This window comes from Mytilus edulis, chromosome 7 (genome assembly GCF_963676685.1).
Source record: "Mytilus edulis chromosome 7, xbMytEdul2.2, whole genome shotgun sequence".
NCBI lineage: Eukaryota > Metazoa > Mollusca > Bivalvia > Mytilida > Mytilidae > Mytilus > Mytilus edulis.
This window is the reverse complement of record NC_092350.1, coordinates 85,709,863-85,732,433: the sequence shown is the minus strand read 5'-3', so window position 1 is coordinate 85,732,433 and position 22,571 is coordinate 85,709,863. Positions and strand designations below refer to the sequence as shown.

General features: G+C 32.5%; 1 long non-coding RNA gene across 1 annotated transcript in view; it reads left to right on the top strand.

Annotated features, from left to right (window-relative positions):
- The first annotated feature begins 1,019 nt into the window (after nt 1-1,019).
- Nucleotides 1,020-22,571, top strand: part of LOC139482707 (uncharacterized) — an 88,004-nt gene continuing 66,452 nt past the window's right edge. Inside the window, exon 1 of the long non-coding RNA XR_011654923.1 lies at nt 1,020-1,144. This is a non-coding gene — a long non-coding RNA (uncharacterized lncRNA). The remainder of the gene's footprint in view (nt 1,145-22,571) is intronic.

The window sequence follows — 22,571 nt, the reverse complement described above, 5'->3', positions numbered from 1 at the left end:
AATTGCGGAATTTAACATAGAAAGCAATGGGGCCATGAATTAGTGGTGTACATCCTTTACGTCAGACTTTTAGCTTGTCAATTGGTAATCGGACATATTGTGTAAGGTGATAGTTAAGTAAAGCAATATTAAACGATAATGTTTGACTTCTAATGAATGGACCGTTATATTTTTTATGTCTTAGCTTAATAAAAATCCAAGAACGATTCCCTCCCCAAAAACCATCTAAAAAGGGCAATGCCGTATATCATTAAACAAATGTCTTCTTACCATATTCAATCTTAAAAAGAGACCGTATCTGCATTTGTTCTACATGTATTTAAAGCAAAAATTTTAAGATGATGTAATATAGAAGTAGATAGAAATGTATCAATTAATCATCTTCTATCAAAAATTGTATCTCTACTTTGTTTTGCGTGTTAGAAGGCTTTTAATGAGACATGTAAAGCGCTTATTGATTTTTAGCTTTTTGACTGACTTTTTTTATTCTACCAGTCAGTGTATAAAGTCATTAGGTAATTTAGTATTGAAACAATTTATAACCTATGTTTAAAAAAAATTAGCGTTGGTGAATATTTTATAGATTATTAACAATAGTGAAGCCTCTAACTCCTATGTTGGGTGTTTTTGATTATTTTGTAAGTACCGTTTTGTTATATGGTTCTTATGTTAGATGAATTAGATTATTTTGTAGGTACCGTTTTGTTATATAGTTCCTATGTTAGATGAATTTGATTATTTGGTAGGTACCGTTTTGTTTTCTAGTCCCAACACGCGTTGACGTATCTATACATCAATGATATATAGATTTGAGAGGTCGTGATGAAATAAAATTCAGAACATCCAATCGGACGCACGACATTTCAAGAGTCTTTATTCTCCTATGTTGTACTGGAATTATATTGCAAAACCTTTTTGTTATCCTGTCTTTATTTTATCATGTTAAGTCAAGACGATAAGTACAGTTACGATTTTGTATTACAGTTAAATTACTTTGATGTACAATTATTAGAAGAGCAGTTCATCACTGCCTCGTTCTGAATAAATGTTTGCTTCCTGCTCTTCTATTCAATATGAGGTAATACTCTAATAGGCGACGATGTTATTTTAAAGCAGCAAAATGTAGATGTAATAGCTATAAAAGGTAAGTAAGCTTGTTTTGTTCTATATATTTTTTTGTTCTATTTTAGCTCACTTTAACTTTTTCAACGACATAGATGGTCGTTGATGTATTGTATATTAATTGCATCTGGGCACTTTGATTTACTTTTATACATTTGAAGATATTGTCTAGAGGAATTAAAAGGTAAAACTAACATAATAATAAGAAAGTTGAAAACACAAGACTGATAAAAACAAGTGTAGATGATATCTGTCCTATTCTGTACCTTTGAAGAAAATAAAGCTATGATAAAAAAAAATTAGGTAATATTGGTCTTGCATTCTTATAACGTTAATGTTTAGTAACCAGAATAAATTCATCTTGTACACTTAACTTCGTGATAGCACTTGGCAGACAGTGTCGACATACTAGTTTGCTAAAGATGTTCTATTTGATAAACAGTGAACATATTTTGTTAAATTAGTTGAGTCAATTTATTTGTTTTGGTCAATTTTTAATGACTTTCCCATTTTAGAATAAAACAAGACAAGATAGTTGTGTATCAACTTTGTGAAATGGGATCAGAAATTATAAACCTAGGACAATAAACCTATCATAGAAATTGCTAGCTTAGAGCCAGAAGAATTTGCTCTTTGATGAAGGAAACACGTCTTTAATATGTTGTTGTTCTGAGTGTAATGCAGTAAAGTATATTGATGTAAATGTTTCAAAGTTAAAAAAAAAATATTTTTAAATTCAACGTAATGCACCATATGACAGAAACAACCGTTTGTTATTACAGCTGTCTCAAAGACACCATACAACAAACAATATAATCAAACGATTAATTATCATGTCTGTCTCAATGAAACCAGACAACATATACTAGAATCCAACTTTTGATTATGTTGTCTTTCCCAATGACACCAGGAAACATATAATAAAATTCCTCAATTGATTATGTTGTCTGTCTATATGACGTCAGACAACATATTATAAAATCCACCATTTGATTATGTTGTCTCTCCTAAATAACAACAGACAACATATACATGATATAATAGAAACCACCGATTAATTATGTTGTTTGTCTCAATGACGTCAGACAACATGTAATAGAATCCACAGATTAATTATATTGTAAGTCTCAATGACACCAGACAACAGACAATATAATCCACCGATTTATCTTCTATGTTTGTCTCAATGACACTTGACAACCTATAGAATCACTTGACAACCTATAGAATCACTTTACAACCTATAGAATCACTTGACAACCTATAGAATCACTTGACAACCTATAGAAACCGCCGATTGATTTTGATGTCTGTCTCAATGACACCAGACAACATGTAATAAAATCTGCCGATTGACTTTGATATATGTCTCAATGACACTAGACAACATGTAATAAAATCTGCCGATTGACTTTGATGTCTGTCTCAATGACACCAGAACACATGTAATAAAATCAGCCGATTAATTATATAGTTTGTCTCAATGACGTCAGACAACATATAATAGAATCCACCGATTTATGTTTATGTTTGTCGCAATGACACCAGACAACATGTAATAAAATCCGTCGATTGATTGTGATGTCTGCCTCAATGACACCAGACAACATGTAATAAAATCAGCCGATTAATTAAATAGTTTGTCTAAATGACATTAGAAAACACCATTGAACACATAATAAAATTTGCCTATTGATTATGTTGTTCCTCCCAATGACACCAGGCAATATATAATAAAATCCAGCGATTGATAATGATGTCTGCGTCAATGATATCAGACAACATATAATAGAGCACTGATATTTGAAACTACAGAGAGAGGGACACAAATGATATCTACTATTTTATGCTCTAATAAACCTCCGTAATGCGGGGTTCACACATTGCCGATTATTGCTCCCGTTTGAGATAAGACAGCGATACGACACGAAAAGTGAAAAAGTCGGATTAGAATCCTCAATTATCTGGAATGTCCTATTATTGTCTGAACGCAGTCGTTTTAGTTCGTAACAGATTCCTACTGGTCGGGAAGGGTCCGAATAGTTCGGCAAAGCACCCCGACAGTTAGGTGCGTCCCGTAACATTCGGGGAAACCCAGCCGATTTTGTCTAGTCGGATTACAATCGTGCCTATGTCGTGACAGATTCTGCTGTTTCGGATCGAATTCCTAACAATGTTCTGTGTATTCGGGACGGTGTCCTGTGGAACGGGAATGATCTGGAGAAGTCCCGACAATAACAGAATACAATACGACTGAGACCAGACAAAGCCGTTTGCAATGCGATAGAGCCGACCGTGATAGGATTACGTTCCGACAGTACCCGATCATCCCGATTATGCCGACAGTTTTCGAACGGATAACTTCCGTCAGCGTCGGTTCACTGTCTTGTCACTATCTGATCTCTATCGGATTACCTTCGGTAGAATCGGGACGCAGTCGTGACAGACTCGGTCGAATTTTACCTGGCGAAAGATACAAATCGAATTTCCATCCACGATTCACAGGATCTTGATCAGACTTTTGACAAATTTTAATCGGGAATGGTCCTGTCAAGGACGGCAGTACAAATCGTGAATGTGTGACCCCAGCTTAAAACAGAACCGAAAACAAAATTAACTTAAATAATACTGTTTAATGTAAAGCATTAAGATATTTGCACACGATTAAGCTTTAAACTTGACTGAATAAAAGAAATAGACACCCTTGTTTGATAAGTTTGAAACAAGTTGTATTTACAGCATTGGCTGAAATGTTTTTTTCTTCATATTACCCTTAATATAATTAATATTATTAGACTGATAATTAAATGCATTGGAAAGTACAAAAATTAAAGTCAACACAAGTTAATTAAGATAATATAACGTGTGTACTTGTAGTTTTCGGATGATGTCAAGTTTAAATCGTTAATATTTACAACCTATATCTTCCTGTTATGATGAGTCAACAATCAATTAATGTTATCACGTTGTACTTATCCTGTTTATATTTAAAACATGTTGTTCAAGGTCAAGCTAAATGTACAATGACAGAATATATGATGGTCAGAGTTATCTTATAAATTACATGAATTACCCGAGTAGTTATTTGAAGATTGGCGAGTGTGATCACCCCTAGTTTTTGGTTAGGTTCGTGTTGTTTATTCTTTAGTTTTCTATGTTGTGTCATGTGTACTATTGTTTTTCTGTTTGTCTTTTTCATTTTTATCCATGGCGTTGTCAGTTTGTTTTAGATTTATGAGTTTGACTGTCCCTTTGGTATCTTTCGTCCCTCTTTTATCCTCTTTATTTCCCTACTTGTTTTTGCCGATAAAATAATTGACACGAATGGTCATTTTTTAGATTGGCAGGGAGTTATCTAATATATTATTCGAGTAGTCATTTTGTAGATTAGCGGAGTGTTATCAAATATAATAACCTAGTAGTTTGTTTGTATTTTTTTGCTAACTTGGTATAGTGTTATTTAATATATTTCCTGAATGGTAATGTTTTAGATCGACCGAGTGTCATATTACATGTATATTATCCAAGAGTCGTTTTATTTGATTTGCCACTGTTTACCAATTAAGGAATATGACAGTTGTTATCCATTCGTTTGATGTGTTTGAGATTTTGATTTTGCCATTTGATAAGATACTTTCCGGTTTGAATTTTAACATATATATTTACCGAGTGGTATTTTTGTAGATTGTTGGTGTCTGATTGTTGATGGTTGAAGAGTTTTGTTATATTGCTTATTACTCAATAGAAATCAAGAATTAACTCGCAACCATTGTCTACATTTTCGTGATTATTAAATGGCTTTGTTGGTTGATTCGAACTCGCTTTTAGAGGGTTGAATGATCAAAATAATTTATTATAGGTAATCGGTGTCAATGGCGAGGTTGTCGTTGTTATTTTTTTTGTATCAATGACCGTAATATCGTTTCATAAGACATATATAAGATATATCTTTCGACAAAGAGTACTCTGTAACCCTTATTTTCTGATTTACAATTGAAGATCCCGTAGTACCTTTGAGTAATATTGAGGGCATATTTCCCTTCTCAGAATGCATGGCTCCTGTTTGAAAGCAGTCGTTATATATTTACAAACATATGCTCAAATAACATTGTGGTAGTTTTTACGATGAAATCTGGATATTGTTTTTTATTTTAATCTTTTAAAACTTTGTACTAAATAAAGGCAACAGTAGTATACCGCTGTTCAAACTCATAAATCCATGGAGAAAAAACAAAATAGGGGTAACAAACTAAAACTGAGGGAAACGCATAAATATAAGAGGAGAACAACGACACAACACTACAATGTAACTCACACACACAGAAACGGACCAAGCATCAGACAAAATCCCAACAAATATAACATCAAAACCAAATACATGAATTTGGGATAGACAAGTACCGTGACACGTCTAAAGTTAATAGTAATAGGTATATGTGCACGCATCAAGATTCTACGGAAAATAAAGTGAACTTTTTACGATGAAAATTAGGCTTTGTTTTAACAATATGTGCGGTTCAATCAAGATAGGCTAAGCCTATTGACACAAGATTGATTTGTGTAAAAGGCTCCTTTGAATAACTGACGCTTACCGTGACATATTAACAACATCATTTTGACATCAAAAGTGTATAGAAAAAAATGCTGGAATATGAAAGTCGTCTTTGCCTATGTACTTTAATAGCTTTACGGCTATGTGTTAATGTAAGGTGTTTTATTTGTGCTTCGTGCAAATTTGTTTAGTTAAGCCATTTGCAGCTACTTTTTATAGATTGTTCTCATGTTGTGCAGTAACACATTGTTGATTGTCCATAGATCATGTCTGTCATATTTGTTTTTCATTACTTGTATTTGGTAAATTAGGACGTTTATTTTCTCGTTTAAATTGTTTCACATTTTTCATGTGAGGGAGTCTGTTATAGCTGACTATACTGTATGGAAATTTCTCAAAATGGAGACCTATAATTGCATTTGTTTTCATTTACTTTATTAAAATCATTATCATATCTTCCCTTTCTAAATAACATTATCAGTCTTTGCAAATTATTCATACATCACAGTTTGGTGAGTTTAAGATGAGAGTAAAATTTTGCTATCATTCATACCTATGATATTCAGTATTTACAATGGAATAATCATTCATCTCACATGTATACAGTTTCTAAGAGTTTCTTTTAGTTTGATATGTTTGAAACATTACACCAAGACTTATTACGTCACAATACTTCACTTGATTCATGTAAATACCCAACGTACCGCATACCAACTGCTTTTAATAGGTCTAGAAGTCTGTCCGCTAATGTGACACATTACAACTTTCACAATATAGAAAACAAGATCATATATGATATCAAAATTTACCAAATTAGCTAAATGTTGTATAGTCAGGATGACTTTTGTTGATGAGAAAAAGTTTGTACAAATACATCATTGATTACAATACAACCATTTTGTTATTTTAACAGCCTGAAAAGTAAAGCAGTGTAATTGTGAACTCCTTTATCAATCTTTAATTGAGTTATTTCCACTTTTTTCACTTTGAGCGGCTTTTAATCCAGGTAGGTGATAGTCCGACCTTGAAGCGATAAAGGAGAACCGTTATTTGAATAGGAAAGTACTGCCTACAAATCAGAAAACTACTAGTCAAAAAAACGAAACCTGTGTACATGGTTGTAACTAAAACTTCGGAATGAAGCTTCAGTTTTCGCTCACATAGTATTCTGAGCAACTCGGAATTGTTTTATACATTGAATGATAATCAAATTTTTGGAGGGATTCTGTTTAACAAATCATGAATATATGCAGTCAGAACCTAACAGCAACACCATTTTATGCCGCGTATTAATAACTAAAGGTTAAACGAGACCTCAACGTAGTAACCCTCAAATAAGCAATACAAATGAAGCAAAATGTTTTGAAGACAAAATCATATAAATGTCATTTAAAGTACATGCAACCCCTTCTATCTCAATCCTGCATTTGTGATCAATATCATAATAAAGGCACCGAATAAATAATTACCTCATTTTTAAATTGTGTTTGCTGACACTCAAAAATCAGCTAGACCTTTGGTGGATAGTTGTTTCATTGGCAAACCTACCACATCTCATTTATTTTGTTGTTTGGTATCTTCAGACGCATTTATAAGTTCAAAATTTGAGCTATTTTCACATGTAAAGAGTTAGTTAAACCTTTGGTTTCTTATTCCATAATATGTTAGGATCATGTCTGAAAAGTGTTGAGAACAGTACTATTTTGAATTTAAAACGTTCGCTGTTGGCAGTTAAACAAAAAATCTGGATAACAGCAATATGTATATATTTGGAGTAAATTGTTTCATTATTTCTATTGAATGCTTTTGCATAAATCTTTTCATATCAATATTTAAAGATTATTGTTCATGTTGTTAACACATTAGCAAAATAATTATGTTTAAATATATTTTATCAATGTTAATTACGTAACGTTTTTAAGATGTTTACACCAAATTTTAAAATGTTGTCAAAACCATCCTCGGAGATCAGTATTTTCGTTATTTTCTTTTTTACATAGAAGCAGATTTTTTTATAAGAACGTTTTGATACGACATTTATACAACCTTATTGGATTTTTTTGATGAATCTAACGAACGAACCAAATCTGCCCTAACTTGACATAACTTGCCGTAACGAGAAAAGAAGTAGCATTAATTTATTTATTATTATTGGACTATCGACAGTGCTCTTGTTACTTTTGAAATGTCTTTGACTTACTTTATATATCATAATATATGATATACAATGTTTTGTTCAATCAACACGGTTGAACATCTAATTGATCAATTCTTTTGGCAAAGAATATAAAATGTTTAGACCAAGTACAGTAATCGTCCAAGAGATTTTGATAAATATTACAACATTAGTTCAAATATATTTTTTAGTACATATAAGTGAAAAAGGATAAATGTAGACCTTTGGAATGGAAAGGGAAAAGGAATCATTTTGAGTCTTTTCTAGGATCAGATCAACGGCAAACAGTTTTCGCAAACATGAGGTAAAATAAATCTAGGAGCGAACACCACTAGTTTTTTAATTTGAAAACAAAAACAAAAAAACATACTCGTTGCCCTAACCCCTTAAATCCGATTGATCACGTCTTCACCCTTATTGGTTATTATTGATTTATACTTATGCTTAAACTGGTATACTGAAGCAGATAAATAAAAGGAAATATTGAAATAAACATTTAAAAAAAAACAGTTAAAACTTTAAATAGATGTTCTGTCATCATGGTCATGTATTGTGGATTTGTTTTTTGTTTTTTGTTGTTTTTTTTTTTTATGGCCTTTCTTATTCTTTTTTGTGTATGTTTTATTATCGTCCATAGTACATATATAATTTATTTTGTTTTCTTGTTTATTGTTTTCGTTGAGGAGCTTTCATGGCAAGCTTTTTATATTTTCTTCTGTTTTTATATTTCTCATCTCTTTCTTATTACTTTGATCATGCAATTTAAAACAAAAATATACTTTTTGATAACTATGCAGTTTTGTTGGTTCTGACTCATACTTTCAACAAGGATACACAACACTTTATCAATTTACGATAGATCGAGTGCACCTAATTCCTAATAAATATTCTTAAAACATAAATAAATAGCGGTGTTCACGACATATTTATCCAAGATACTCCCGAACACGAAAATAACGCTCATGCGTATCAGCAACTCGGACCAATTAGACCTTGCGTATCTTTAGACTTTGCTGTTGGGTGCTGTATTTTAGGAGACAGTATTTTCTTTATTCGTCCAATTTAAAGGACGTGTGGATATTATAGATGAAGCATATCAAAGTTGTGTCACCTTATCTTTTTTCAATCCGTTATCTAACGTTAATCTCGTCGTAAAATGCATGAAATATTTGCCACTGAACATTAAACATCCAATAATTCATCAATCAAATGTAAACCATATGTGCCATTTTTTTTACAACGACATTCCGAAAACAATGTTCTTTTTTATATGATGAAGACATAAGTTTTCATTCAGTTTAATTGAGGTCTGGAGCTGGCATCTTAGTAACATATTTGTAACGTTCGGAGGACGTGTTTTTCAACAAACTGTCGGCATCCCAATGGGAACAAACTGTGCCCCTCTACTTGCCGACTGGTTTCTGTATTATTATGAGGCTGACTTCATACAGGAACTTCTTAGGAAGAAAGATAAGAAGTTAGCAATATCCTTTAACTCTACTTTCCGCTATATAGATGACGTTCTTTCACTAAACAATTCAAAATTTGGTGACTATGTGGAACGCATCTATCCCATCGAATTGGAGATAAAGGATACTACAGATACAGTTAAGTCGGCTTCATATCTTGACTTACATCTAGAAATTGACAATGAGGGTCGGTTGAAAACAAAACTTTACGACAAAAGAGATGATTTCAGCTTTCCAATTGTGAACTTTCCATTTCTAAGTAGCAACATTCCAGCAGCACCTGCATACGGGGTATATATCTCCCAATTGATACGATATTCCCGTGCTTGCGTTTCCTATCATGATTTTCTTGATAGAGGGTTACTGCTCACAAGGAAGCTATTAAACCAAGATTTCCAAATGGTGAAGTTGAAATCATCCCTTCGTAAATTTTACGGACGCCATCACGAGTTGGTTGACCGTTATGGAATAATCGTTTCACAAATGATATCGGATATGTTCCTTACGTCGTAACTACAATCCCCTTCCCTTTCATGAATGTGACCTACCGAATTAGACTATTTACCGGATTTGTAATCACAAAAGCAACACGACGGGTGCCACATGTGGAGCAGGATCTGCTTACCCTTCCGGAGCACCTGAGATCACCCCTAGTTTTTGGTGGGGTTCGTGTTGTTTATTCTTTAGTTTTCTATGTTGTGTCATGTGTACTATTGTTTTTCTGTTTGTCTTTTTCATTTTTAGCCATGGCGTTGTCAGTTTGTTTTAGATTGATGAGTTTGACTGTCCCTTTGGTATCTTTCGTCCCTCTTTTAGTAACTTCTAGTAGTCCCTTTTTAATTTATGTATCATTGTCATTTTGCTTAGTTTCTTTTGTTACCTATTCTGACATCGGACTCGGACTCGGACTTCTTTCAAACTGAGTTTTACTGTGCGTATAGCTATGTGTTTCTTTTTTCTACATTTACAAGAGGTTTAGGGGGAGGGTTGAGATCTCACAAAATATGTTTAATTAACCCCGTCGTATTTTAGCTGTTTCAACGACATATTTATCCAAGCTACCCACGAACACGAGAATGACGCTCAGGCGTATCAACAACTCGGACCAATTGGACCTTGCGTATCTTTAGACTTTCCTGTTGTGTGCTGTATTTTAGGAGACAGTTTTTACAAAAACCTTTTCTTTAGTCGTTCAAAATAAAGGACTTGTGGATATAATAAATGAAGCATATTTAAGTGCTGTCACCTCAATCACTTTTCAATCCTGTATCTAACGCTAATCTCGTCGTGAAATGCATGAAATACTTGCCACTGAACGTTAAACATCCAACAATCGCAAACCATATGCGCCATTTTATTTTAACAACGGCTTTCAGAAACAATGTTATTTTTATATATGATGAAGACATAATCCTTTAATCAGTTTAATCGAGGTCTGGAGCTAGTAGTCCTTTGTTAATCTATGTGTATATTATCATTTTGCTTAGTTTCTGTTGGTACCTATTCTGGCATCGGACTCGGACATTTCTTTTAAACTGAGTTTTACTGTGCGTTTTGCTATGGGTTTCTTTATTCTACATTGGCTAGAGGTATAAGGGGAGGGTTGAGAATCTACAAAACATGTTTCACCCCGCTTCATTTTTGCCCCTGTTCCAAGTCAGGAGCCTCTGGCCTTTGTTATTCCTGTATGCTTTTTAATTGTTGTTCATTTATATGTTTTGTAGTTAAGTGTTATGTCCATTTTCACTGAAATAGTAACAAACTTTATTTAGGGGCCAGCTGAGGACCACCTCCGGGTGCTGGATTTTCTCGCTGCGTTGCAAGCCCAATGGTGGCCTTCGGCTGTTGTCTGCTCTTTAGTCGGATTGTTGTCTTTTTGACATATTCGCCATTTCCATTCTCAATTTTATTTTTAAATGGATAAGGCAGATATGAAAACAAACGGAACCCAACGTAAGAATACCCAACATTCAAAAACAGAATTTGAACACTGACGTGTAACCACAACAATAAAATGCAAGGTTGCAAAAAAATATATCAAATTGTTAACTGTTGTCGTTGAACACACTGCAATGTCGGTAGAAATTTATTATTGGATTTTATTATAAGAAAATAACTGCTCCTTAACGATTCATTCGTAGAGTTTTATCCGTTCGTAAGTAACAATATAACTGCTCCTTAACGATGCGTTCGTAGAGTCTTATCCGTTTGAAAGTAACAAAATAACTACTCCTTAACGATACGTTCGTAGAGTTTTATCCGTTCGTAAGTAACAAAATAACTGCTCCTTTACGATACATTTCGTAGAGTTTTATCCATTCGTAAGTAACAAAATAATTGCTCCTTAACGATACGTTCGTAGAGTTTTTTTTCCGTTCGTAAGTAACAAAATAACTGCTCCTTAACGATTCATTCGTAGAGTTTTATCCGTTCGTAAGTAACAAAATAACTGCTCCTTAACGATACGTTCGTAGAGTTTTATCCGTTCGTAAGTAACAAAATAACTGCTCCTTAACGATACGTTCGTAGAGATTTATCCGTTCGTAAGATGCTGGGAAACGTCTTTTCAGCTAAAAGTTATGTCAACCTTAAAGACTAGGAGAGCAACGTTCTTTTAGTAGAAAAGAGCACTGTCAACCTAACTTTAATTAACATAAATTGTCAATATCTATTATGTCATGGGAAAATGATATATACTTACTGCATCATATTGCGTTAATAAAAATAGATTAATACCGCTATGTAAGGACATAAACACGCTAAACAATGAAAGACGTACAATCCCTTTGAAGAAAGAACTTCCAACTAGATGATCAAGTTAGAAGTAATTTAATACCTCTAAATATAAATCTCCAAACTAGACTTACTAATGAAAATGTATGCAACCATTGCTTTTTTAAGATTTCGACACATGGTGTGATATCGCATTGAGTGAGTTGTATAGTTTCTTTTTAATATATAAAATAAAAACGTTTACATATGTTTAGCCTTCTCCAGCCGTAACATAGTTACCGAATACTACATTCAAGATGAAAGCATTGGATGATACAATGAATAAGATATATAAGAATAACCAAGCTAATGTAGATAGTATAATGTTTCCACTTTTAACCTACGGATGATGTCAAGTTCAAATCGTTAATATTTACACCCTTCATCTTCCTGTTATGATGAGTCAACATTCAACTTATAAAGTCACGTAGTACTTATATTGTATATAAAACATGTTTACAAGGTCGAACTCAATTTACAACAATAACAGACATTTTGAGGTCCGATTTATCCTTTATATGTCCTGATTGTGGTCTTCTTTTGTAGATTGGGGATTTCTAGTATTCGTCATTGATTCAAATCTTTTTGTCTTTCCTGAGGAGATATTTGAGTTCAGATTGCTAGTGCCTCTTTAATATGCAATTCAGGTGAAGGAAATAATGCGCTATCATTAGATAATCATGATAATTACAAGCATAATTATTTCATAAAGACAATGTATGGAAAATTAATTGCCTTGTATCGTTTCTTTTGTTTACTAGTGTATATACACCTCTAAATTGTAAATATATATGTACAGTACCTTTTACTTAAACTAATGATGTCTTTCAATACCGTAACAAGATTTAAGAAGATATGGTATAAGTGCCAATTAGACACATCTACAACAGTTTATTTTTTACTGAATTAAATAACTCAATTAACATGCTTCAAGTAAACAACACTATTTTAACAAGTTAGATATTTATTAAATATGATTAATAAAAAGGTTTATTACAAGACATGACATTTTGACCATAAACACAATTTTAGATATATTTTTTTCATTGTTATCAAAATGTAATAAAAAAAAGTAATCAGGATTACAAGACTGTAACAAGATATAAGAAGATATGGTATGAATGTCAATGAGATAACTCTCCAACAGTTTAAATTTTACTGAATTAAATAACTCAATTAACATTTCATTCTAAATTTTATGACACTATTTTAACAAGTCAAATATTTATTATATATGATTAATAAAAAGGTTCATCTGTTTAAATCAAATTACATGTAATCAGATTGTTTGCTGAATAATGATTACAAGGATTACTTGAAAAAGAGTAATCAATTACAGCTGATTGATGATTACAATTACAATCAACCCAAGTCTGCTTTATTCACAATTCAGATCGTCATAGCTCATGATAGAATGCATTTGTTAAAAAAATCAAGGACAAACCCAGCGAATGTTGAAAGTATCACGTTGTTACTTGTAACCTACGGAAGATGTCAAGTTCAAATCGTTTATATGTACTATCTATATCTTCCTGTTATGATGAGTCAAGATTCAAGTCATGTAGTACTTATACTGTGTTTAAAAATATTTTTTTTAAATTATATTTAAATGTACAAAAATAACAGTCAGTTGTTTTTGGTCGGAATTTCTTATATGTTTCAATGTTGTTGTTGGTTTCTTTTCTGGTCATATATCATATATATGGTTACATAATGTTGCTTGTTGATTCTTCTATTTGAACTTGTTTTTTTAACTTATCATGACTACTACATGCACACACATTTTTAAAAAGTTGTAAACCTTTTGTGTTTTTGTGAAATGTTTATTTGCCTTGTATCGATCTAATGATTTACCTCTTTTCAACTGGTTTTTATAGTTTGTTTTTATCTTGACAATGTACTGTTACAACACTGTCCCAGATAAAGGAGGTGACTGGCGCATTCAAACACGTTTAGCCCCACCACATTATTTATGAGCCCGTCCGAAGTCAGAAGCCCGTAGTTCAGTGGTTGCCGTTGGTTCCTGTTTGTTATGTTTACTTTTCGTAAATTTACTCAATTAAATTGTTTCATATTTTTCATGTCGGGACCTTTTATTGCCGCTTATACTGTATGGGTTTTTCAAATTATTGAAGGCCGTGCGGTTGCCTATAATTGTTTAAATCCACTTAGAGTTCATGCAAATTAAGACAAAAACTGGTCTTTTCAGACTTTTAGACTTTTGTAGTGTTATAATTGCTTAAATCCACTTAAATTGACATTTGATGTATAGTTTTCCTCATTAACAATCATACCACATCTCTTTATTTTAATATTAACTATATTTTTTGTTATGAATTACTAAGCGTAAAGAGTACAGTAAAACCCGAAAACGATGATTGATTTACATTCCAAATCACGGTTGCTCCTGTTGAAGTATGATTATTAAGTGACATTGCGATTTTATCGTGTTTCTTGGATTGAACAGCTCCATTTTGGATGTAGTCATTATACAGTTACACCCTTGTTTGCATTAAAATGTTGTGGGATAATGTGACGCAACTTCACAAAAGTAAACTCATCATATATACCAGGATTGAAATTGTGTACACAAGACACGCGGCTCGTCTCAAAAAGACTCATCATTTACCCTCGAATTAAAAAGGGTTGAAAAGGCCACACATAGTTGAAGAGCATTGCGGACCAACATTTGTTAACAACATTCAGTGATTGGACGTGAATATAAAATTACTAGACTCCAAACTTTTTGATGAATAAGTACGGTTAATACTTATCTATTATATCTTTTGTACTTTTTTATGAGGTGGATCGTAATGAGGATATGTTCAATCATGAACGAAAAATATACAACTTGCAATCTGGTTTGTACACTGTTGTGGGAAAATATGCAGCACCTAAGACATTAAGTAGGTATGCGTGAAAAAAAACCACACTAGACTCCTTATGTTCTCAGGATGAAACAAGGATATAATGCATTTAAATCTTTTCTACATTTGTATTAGAAAGGTCGCAAAGATGGATATTTGCACTGATGAACGGGAAATAAAATAGCCGAAAAAATAGGGGGTAAAAATTTAGAACTTGAATGTTCAGGGGAAAGCGTTAAAGGTTTAACCATAAAGGGGAAAAAGGGGGGCTGATGTCTTTCTTTTCCTTAATTTGAACGTTATTATTAAACACTGACAGACACATAGACTTACATAATTTATTGATTCCAACCTACAATGTACTTCCATTATATTCATAATAATACTAATTGCTTAATGATATTGTTAACTTATTTGAATACTTCAAATAATCTTATAAAAAAAAACTCTATCTGCTATCTCCGAAACTTTAATTAAGACCAATGGGACATCGCCATCTAGGCTTACCAGCCCAGTAGTCAGCACTTCTGTGTTGACTTGAGTTATCCATTGTTATCATTGATATGTTCATAATTTGAAATTAACTGTTTGCAAATCTTTAAATTTTTGAAAAACTAAGGTTTATCTACCTCAGGAATAGATAACCTTAGCTGTATTTGGCAAAACACTTAGGAATTTTTTATCGTCAATGCTCTTCAACTTCGTACTTTATTTGGCCTTTTTAACATTTTTGATCCGAGCGTCACTGATGAGTCTTTTGTAGACGAAACGCGCGTCTGGCGCAAATATAAAATTCCAATCCTGGTATCAATGATGAGTTTATTTACAACCATTGGTTCGTTGCCACTGCTGGTGGAGTTTTAATTCCCCGACGGTATCACCAGCCTAGTAGTCAGCACTTATGTGTTGACTTGAGTTATCATTGATATGTTCATAGTTATAAATGAACTATTCACAAAACTTTAATTTTTTTAAATACTAAGGTTTTTCTACCTTAGAAATAGATAACCTTAGCTGTATTTTGCAAAACTTTTAGGTATTTTTGGTCCTCAATGCTCTTCAACTTCGTACTTTATCTGACCTTTTTAGTATTTTTGATTCGAGCGTCACTGATAAGTATTTTATAGCCGAAACGCGCGTCTGGCGCAAATATAAAATTTTAATCTTGGTATCTATGATGAGTTTATTTTCATAATTTTGTATAATTCATATTTTCAAAAATTATTAAATCGCGTGACCTTCGTTTTTTAGTATGATTCGAATGATTTTCATTACTGCAATAACTAACTTTATTAAAAGTCTTTAAACACTTAACAATTTGATATATAGAAATGAAAAGTTGTAAATTCTGCCGCCTTTTAGAAATATGTTGAAATGACAGTAAACTTTGGAATTAACTAACAGGGATGTTATGATGTTATTTTCTTCCGAATGTAAATCAAATACGCGTAATGAATTTGTTATCAGTAAATATTAATCTCTCTGTTTAAATTTGAACAATATAACAGAAATTTCGTCTGTACATAAGTTTCAACTTCCTTTTAACAGGATGTTTTTCTCGTCAATTTGAAATTCTGATAAATTGCTAAATCTATCCACGATGAAAAATAGGTTAAGGATATTTCTTGGAAGTATATATATAGACACAACGTATACATACTCATGAACTAATAAGGACAAGTTGCGAATATCTAAAAAGATCTAAAAAGATAATTGGAACATGAGTGTCAATTACAAAGTAATTATCCGTGCTATGAAGACAAAGAAATACGGACCGTTTTGTTTTCCTTAATTAAGAAATACAAAAAAAAAAATTTCATGACAAATTATTGATATATTGAAGTGATACAAAGACTTTTAGAATTTCTCTTTATTATTAATATAAATATAATTGTGAATTGTTGTAGAATGGATTTGATCGAAAGACAATTCTTTGATATTGTGTTCATCTTTTCGCTGCCAGAAACTTTATTTCAGAGATACGTAAAATAGCCATCTTATTATTTTCTTACTGAGCTGATGCTCTTCCTGCTAATTAAGACCTTCAGACTATTTATCTTGTACCCGAAGCGTACAATTCCTACACAGTACATATAACTATTTAAAAAAATGCAACACCATGTGATATTTTTAATATATTTCTAAAAACATATTATCCAAAACAAACTGTCATTAGTATGGTATATTGTGATTATAAGATTTATAAACGTATATAAAAAATAATAATAATACTGTTAGCAGTTTGGAGGATATATTGGCCCTCAATAATGACGACTTTAGTATGTACTCTAAAGATATTTATCCTGTTGAACTAACTTTAAATAAAGCTAATACTAACAATGAACCATGTCCTTTCCTGGATCTTGATATCTATATCTTTTAACGGGAAGCTTAATACCAAAATTTGTGATAAAAGAGATGATTTTTCATTTCCTATTGTTAATTATCCATTGTTAGATGGTGACGTTTCCTTGTCACCATCCTAAGGTGTTTATATATCTCAACTTGTTCGATTCGCTCGTGTATGTAACATCGTATTAGATTTTAACGAAAGAAAGCTATGTATTACTAAAAAAATAATTACACAAGGGTTTCCGATATCACAAACGAGTCAAAACAATTACTAAGTTTCATCAATGTTTCAAGGACATCATTTGTAAATATAAATTAACATGCAGACATCTTATTTTACATCCAATCTTTTATGGTAATATTCTTTACAAAGCACAAAAATGTCGGCATTCACCTCAAAAGCTAACAAAACCCTTTAAACAGACTTATTAAAAAGGAATATAGTTACGATACTGTTGTCAGGGCATTGAAAATGGCATATTTTGGCTTTAATATTGATTCAATTATAGGGTCTTTGCATCGGAAATAAACACATTTATTCTAAAACCAGTTGTTGGCAAGATACGGGTTATGTTCTTCTCATATATTTTATCATGTTATAATACTAAATACCTAACGGGAGGGATTGTGCTTGATATTTTGTATGATGAATACAAAATCTTTTAATCAGTTTAATTGAGGTCTGCAGCTGGCATGTCAGTACAAATGTAACTGCTAGTAGTCCTTTGTTAATTTATGTATCATTGTCATTTAGTTTATTTTCTTCTGTTACCTATTCTGACATTGGACTCGGACTACTTTTAAACTGAGTTTTACTGTGCGTATTGCTGTGTATTTGTTTTTTTTCTATAATGTCTAGAGGTAAAGGGGGTGAGATCTCACAAAACATGTTTAACCCCGCCGAAGTTTTGCTCCTGTCCAAAGTCAGGAGCCTCTGGCCTTTGTTAGTCTTGTATGATTTTTAGTTTTAGTTCGTTTATATATTTCGGAGTTAGGTATGACGTCGATTATCACTGAATTAGTACACATTTTTGTTTTGGGGCCAGCTGATGCACGCCTCCGGGTACGGGATTTTCTCGCTGTGTTGAAGATCCATTGGTGGCCTTCTGCTCTTTGGTCGGGTTGTTGTCTCTTTGACATAATTCCCATTTCCATTCTCAGTTTAATATACAAAAAAGTTTCTATTTAAGCGATGCCCGGAATTATATATTAAAAATCAAATACACAAAAGAGTTTTAAAAGCAGCATTGTGTAGCACTTTCATCCGACTATGAACGTCGTTATGGGGAACACATTTGTATTATATCGCAACGTCGTTGTACATGTAACTACTAAGCATTAAGCTTGGCGTCAATACTTTTCTGAACTTTCTTTCTAGTTATTTCCGATATTCCTCTGTTGGTACCGTACATATGAAGAACTCGGAACAATTAAATTTCCCTCCCGCACACATGTCCAAATGTTCGCTCAACGGAATTTGTCTGTACTCGGGTTGCCATATTTGAGGTTTATGAATCCTGACCCGTTCATTCACACTATTTCCCGTTTAACCTATGTAGTTTTCTTTACAGTTGACACATGTTATAAAATAGAGTAGATTTTCTGATTTAAAAGTCAATTAATTTGATACAGAAAACAATAAACTTGCGGAAAAGATGGTATACCGCAAACATGAGGTGCAAACATTAGTACACCGTATTGAGGATAGACTCTTGAATTTTGAAGAGTCGAAATAGGATGAACAGATTATATAAACCCGAAGGCAAATATAACACAAGCCTAAACGAAAAGTTATAAACAAGTCTAACTTGAAAACAACGTTTAAACCTATGATTGCGTAGGATAAAAACCGCAATTTGTATACGTCTGCATGAAAAAACAATTTCTTGTCACAGGGGTTTAAATACAGCACAAACAACATTTTCTAAAAAAAAGTGAACAAGTATATTTTAACAAAACGCATTTGACAAGCAGGTCGAACAACGAATTTCTTGAACACTACTGACTGACATTGCAATTGCCAAATAAACGGATCACCAGATGTAACAGAATGGATCTTAATAATTGATTTAATACCAAACAGAAAAGAAAAAAAAATTTGCGAAAAAGATGGTATACCGCAAACATGAGGTGCAAACATTAGTACACCATGTCCTGATTTCGACAATTAATGTTTTTTCAGTGATGTTAGGAATTGAAACGGTGTTTGGAAGGCCATATAATTTACCTCAATTTAGGAAGAGTCGAAACAGGAGGAACAGAGTATATAATCTTGAAGACAAATATAATACAAACCCAAACGAAAAGTTATAAACAAGTCTAAATTGAAAACAAAGTTCAAACCTATGATTGCGTTGTATAAATACCGCAATCTTTATACGTGCGCATGTAAAACAAATTTCTTGGTAGAGGTGTCTTCATTTTATAAAATATATTTGGGTTATTCAATTCCATGCATGACGTCGCATTATGCATTGTGATAAATTATGATGAGGTACAGTGTGACGGTGGTCACTTGTTTATGTAGTACGAACCAATGTCGTGGTATATTGTTTTTGTTTCTGTGTTTGTTTTGTTTTTGTTTTTATTTTTATTTTGAAAGTGTAAGATGGTGTTTAGCTACTTATTTGGAACATCTGTTACAGTATCGTTTTTTCAATATTATCAAGAATATCTGTTTTTAGATTAGCACCAAACAACGTGAAATTTGTACCCGTTATCCAGACTTCATCTTGAACCTTCCTATAAAATGACATCGCCGTTTTGTATATTCTAAGCACTTAAACATGACAAAAGTTCAGCAAATTAGAATTTCAATTCATTATGCAAGTACATTGTAAGTTGAGATTGAAATTAATCTGGCTTAAAACATGGCATTGATGTGAATGAATATACCTGAATTTAGTTTTTGAAATATTATTTTACGTTGAAATTATGACATTAAGAAGGAGGTTAATTTCGAGGAAGTGAGGGGATACAGATATTATCCTTGGGTAAAATGTGCAGAGAACTGTCAAGCTATATATTTAAAGAATAATTTATAAGTTATTTCGCGTAAGGGAACCAAAATGTCTACACATGAAATATAAGTTATTTCGCGTAAGGACACCAAAATGTCTACACAACATTTATAAGTCATTTCACGTAAGGGGGCCGAAATGTCTACACATCATGTATAAGTTATTTCGCATTAGGGGACCAAAATGTCTACACATCATTTATAAGTCATTTCGCGTAAGGGGACCGAAATGTCTACACATTATGTATAAGTTATTTCGCATTAGGGGACCAAAATGTCTACACATCATGTATAAGTTATTTTGCGAAAGGGGAGCAACATGTCTACAAATTAATTATAAGTTATTTCGCGTAAGGGTACCAAAATGTCTACAAATACACAACATGTGTCATTCAACAAAAATGTTTATTGGAACAAAAAAATCAATAGAAGATATTTTAAAATCTTTAACAAAGTAAATCTGAAATCAAGGTTGCATTTTTCATGGTAGTAACAATCAAAAATTTTATCTCTTAAAAGGATTCAGAATAGAATTAGTAGGTGTATAACTAAATTTTGAAATTCTGACATGAGGTACGGATAGTGGGATGTTAATTGTTAGAAAATTATGTTGATGTCTTTTAGACCCAAGTAATGCAATGCTTATGCAACTGTTTACCAAACAAATATTTTGGATGAACTACATTTATTTTAAATTGCAACTTACGTTTTGTACTTTTAAACGTTGTAGTGTAGTTTATAATCGATGATTTATTTAAGTTTGAGTGTGTAATCATACATTTGTCTTTATCTTTCTTTTGTATCTCTTCCCAGGTTAGTTGTTGTTGTTTTCTTTTATTAACGCTCCCTCTTCCTAACCGATTAAACAAGTCCATGTTGTATACAAATGATATTTTACCAAGGCATATTTATGTTGGAAGTGTTTTCTTTTATTTACTCCCCCTCTCCCTAACAGATTAAACAAGTCCATGTTGTATACACATGATATTTTACCAAGGCATATTTATGTTGGAAGTGTTTTCTTTTATTTACGCCCCCTCTCCCTAACAGATTAAACAAGTCCATGTTGTATACAGATGATATTTTACCAAGGCATATTTATGTTGGAAGTGCTTTCTTTTATTTACTCCCCCTCTCCCTAACAGATTAAACAAGTCCATGTTGTATACAGATGATTTTTTTATCAAGGCATATTTATGTTGGAAGTGCTTTCTTTTATTTACTCCCCCTCTCTCCCTAACAGATTAAACAAGTCCATGTTGTATACAAATGATATTTTACCAAGGCATATTTATGTTGGAAGTGTTTTCTTTTATTTACGCCCCCTCTCCCTAACAGATTTAACAAGTCCATGTTGTATACAAATGATATTTTACCAAGGCATATTTATGTTGGAAGTGTTTTCTTTAATTTACGCCCCCTCTCCCTAACAGATTAAACAAGTCCATGTTGTATACAAATGATATTTTACCAAGGCATATTTATGTTGGAAGTGTTTTCTTTTATTTACTCCCCCTCTCTCCCTATCAGATTAAACAAGTCAATGTTGTATACAAATGATATTTTACCAAGGCATATTTATGTTGGAAGTGTTTTTTTCTATTTACTCCCCCTCTCCCTAACAGATTAAACAAGTCCATATTGTATACAAATGATATTTTACCAAGGCATATTTATGTTGGAAGTGTTTTCTTTTATTTACTCCCCCTCTCTCCCCCTCTCCCTAACAGATTAAACAAGTCCACGTTGTATACAAATGATATTTTACCAAGGCTTATTTATGTTGGAAGTGTTTTCTTTTATTTACGCCCCCCTCTCTCTAACAGATTAAACAAGTCCATGTTGTATACAAATGATATTTTACCAAGGCATATTTATGTTGGAAGTGTTTTCTTTTATTTACGCTCCCTCTCCCTAACAGATTAAACAAGTCCATGTTGTATACAAATGATATTTTACCAAGGCATATTTATGTTGGAAGTGTTTTCTTTTATTTACGCCCCCTCTCCCTAACAGATTAAACAAGTCCATGTTGTATACAAATGATATTTTACCAAGGCATATTTATGTTGGAAGTGTTTTCTTTTATTTACGCTCCCTCTCCCTAACAGATTAAACAAGTCCATGTTGTATAGAAATGATATTTTACCAAGGCATATGTTTGTTGGAAGTGTTTTCTTTTATTTACGCCCCTCTCTCCCTAACAGATTAAACAAGTCCATGTTGTATACAAATGATATTT